At 35.8% G+C, this 3,560-nt stretch overlaps 1 pseudogene; it reads right to left on the reverse strand.

Moving 5' to 3' along the window:
- Window positions 1-1,688: 1,688 nt before the first annotated feature.
- Window positions 1,689-1,842, reverse strand: LOC114677301 (U1 spliceosomal RNA; annotated as a pseudogene).
- Between the last annotated feature and the right edge of the window lie 1,718 nt (window positions 1,843-3,560).

Here is a 3,560-nt window from a genome sequence, read left to right on the forward strand (position 1 = left end):
CTATCATTTGACAAAACTTCACTATTTTACAAGGAGGGTGTAAATGGACCCCACCATATAATGCAATATTCAGATATTCATAATGGCAGTTCCCATTTGCATTTTTCTTTCTCAGGTCCTTGTGTAAAACCACCCCACTCTACATTCGCTGGAGGGCTATACTATTTATCTTTTAAAAATTATTTGGTATTGTAGTGTTTGTTGCCATCTTTTATGCTTCAGTGGGTCACTGTTGGTCCATTTTTGTGACTTGGGGATAAAGTACAATAGTATTAATTAAAATGCAAAATCATAGAAGTAAAAAATAACATAAAAATATTTTCCAAGATAAACTTACCAATGCAGTTTTTACAGAGCATACAAACCAACACTCTTTAAACACGTAATTGGATTTCTGTGAGAATAATGATGAGCTTTTTAAAAAAGTTTTTAATGAGTAATCTTATACTTCACTTTTGTGAGATGTGTGTGAATAGAGTTTTCTTCTATTTTTTTCCTTTCATACAGACACTCTCTGCAAACCATTGTGGGTCAACTGGAGATCTCAGGATCACGTTTAAAGATGCACTGTTTGGTGGGGCGCAGTGGCTCATGTCTGCAATCCCAGCAGTTTGGGAGGCTGAGGTGGGTGGATCACTTGAGTCCAGAAGACTAGCCTGGCTAACACAGTGAAACCCTGTCTCTACTAAAAATACAAAACAACAACAACAAAATTTTCTGGGCATGGTGGCACGCGCTACTCCCAGCTACTCGGGAGACTGAGGCATGAAAATCGCTTGAACCCAGGAGACAGAGGTTGCAGTGAGCCGAGATCCCATCACTGCACTCCAGCCTGGGCAACAGAGTGAGACTGTCTCAAAAAAATAAAAAATAAATAAAAAATAAAAACTCATTCTTCTAGAGAAAATCTCATCCATAATTTTCAATTCTACCCGTGAGCCACAATTCCCAAATATCTATCTCAATCTTGCCTTTGATGACAGACAATGTATCTTTTTGTATGTCTCCTTTTGAACATTGATATGTCCATTAATCTCAATATGTCAAAGATCTGAATATGTCCTAAAGATGCTCACCCAGTTTATTTTTGGCAACTATTTAGAAAATTTTGAATAATTAGAAATTATTCCATTTACTTCATGCCTCACTTACAATGAGCCACCAAACCTATTCAATTGTATCTTCTAAATGTATTGAACCTTACCTTTTATTTCAATTCTGCTAATACTGCTTTTCTTCAGAATTGTGTAATTTCCTTCCTGTTTTGCAGCCATTTCTTCCATATTGGTCAAGCTCTCCTGTTCTTCTCTAATTTATATTCCATGATTCCAAGGTGATCCTTAAAAAAAAATACAAATTTTAAGTATTAGCCCAAAAGTTATCCATACTTTTTTCAGGATAAAAATGGAAACCTTTAGTATCACAAGTAAGTTTCTTCATAATCTGATCTTGGCTCACTTATCTGTCACTTCCTCAATAGTACCATACATAACTTTTTACATTTATGTAAATTTATCTTGGTATTCATTGCTGTGTTTTGCACATAGTATTCCTGACAGCACCTTCCTGTGTTCCTCCCAAGCCAGCTTTGCCTTGGTTAATCACATTCTACAAGATATAGTTCAAAACTAATACAACATCTGAATAGCCTTCCCTTATGAGCTTACTGTTTTTCTTTTTAACCAGGGAAGAACACAAATACAATGTAGTCACAAATTATGTAGCCAAGTTTCCCACTTTTGGGGAAATTGCAGGGATCTGCACACCCAGAGGGCAATAAATAAACCTCACCCTGGGAAAGCTACCTTCATGATCACGTTATCTTCCTTGCTGGACAAGTATGCTCCAACATTTTTGAAGTAAATGCTCTCCTCTACACTCAATAATTCTCTTCATAACTCTTTTATAACACTTGAAGTGGTTGTTTTAGTATCTAAACATTTCTCAATCTTATCTTTTTGCACTTCTTGATTTTGTTACTCTAGTTATGTTTTAAGATCATGGAAAGATAAATCAATTGGTTTATATTTATATTTTTCACTAACATATTTTAGCACGTAATCTTTTTTTTTTAAAGTAATGAAATAAGAGAACTAAATAAACTTGTAATGTTTTTCCCTAAACCTAAGACTCTCACACCGGGGCCTTTGTTAAAATATTTATAAGAATTTTATGTCCTATAATGTAAAGTTTTTAAATTTTTTTTTAGGAAAAGGTTTTGCTCTGCTGTCCAGGCTGGAGTACAGTGACAAGGTCATGGCTCACTGCAGCCTTGACCTCCTGGGTTCAAGTGATCCTTCCACCTCAGCCTCCCAAGGAGCTGGGACTACAGGTGTGCGTCACCTAGCCCAGCTCAAGTGATCTGTCCACCTTGGCCTCCCAAAGTGTTGGGATTACAGGTGTGAGCCACCTTACCTGATATAAATTTGTTAAACAGAAATTGTACATGCCAAATTATTCTTTGTTATATTAAATTACTTATCCTAAAATGTAACCAGTTTTCGAATCTAAATTTTAAACATGTTGATATATAGTTTTAGGGCAGAAGATAATTGAAAAATAAATTGCTGTTTATTGTGGGTTGAGATTTCCCAAGAAGAGAGGTGGCTTAGTTTTTATATGTTAGAAAGGATTATCATACAAACCTATATTATATGCACTACCTTGATATTAGAGAATCAAAGTATTTTGAAAATTATTTTTATGGCCGGGCATGGTGGCTCATGCCTGTAATCCCAGCACTTTGGGAGGCCGAGGCAGGTGGATCACCTGAGGGCAGGAGTTCGAGACCAGTCTGATCAACATGGCAAAACCCCATCTCTACTAAAAATACAAAAAAAATAGGGTCATAGTGGTACCTGCCTGTCATCCCAGCTACTTGGGAAGCTGAGGCAGGAGAATCGCTTGAACCTGGGAAGTGGAGGTTGTGGTGAGCCGAGATCACACCATTGCACTCCAGCCTGGGCAACAAGAGCAAAACTCCATCTCAAAAAAAAAAAAAAAAAAAATGTTATTGATTACCGAATCAGTAGAATGTAATTTATAGCTATATAAACAGAAGAAAGCTGTGGACTGACAAGTCGACCATTCATTAGGAAGTTTCTATTCCACAAGAAGGATTAACAGAGGGAAAGATTTAAGAACTTAACACCAGTATAATCTGGAAGCAATAAAATTGCACAAGTAGAAAGAAGAACATAGAAATTTAACAATAAATAGTGAACACACTGTTTTGTGGAGTCTTGTTTAATAAATAAATGCATACATTTACATTATATTTACATTAGTACAGGAAAGTCACAAAGTCATTTATTTCTGTTTTGATGAAAGTACTTATGACACCTCAAACAATCCAGTCCAGAGATAAATGTGGATCCAATTGTTACTAGAAGACTGCTGAGGTATTAGCCTTGATTCTCTTTTGAAGTTCTAGCTGTGTCATGAACACAAAGGTTAAGAGAATGCTTTGGCAATAACTTTGGAAAAAAGCCACAGGTTTAGGGAGAATGTTTATTTCTTGATTTAAATATAGATAAATAACATTTCATCGTTACATGCAA

Source organism: Macaca mulatta, chromosome 3, assembly GCF_049350105.2.
Source record: "Macaca mulatta isolate MMU2019108-1 chromosome 3, T2T-MMU8v2.0, whole genome shotgun sequence".
NCBI classification, from domain to species: Eukaryota; Metazoa; Chordata; class Mammalia; order Primates; family Cercopithecidae; genus Macaca; species Macaca mulatta.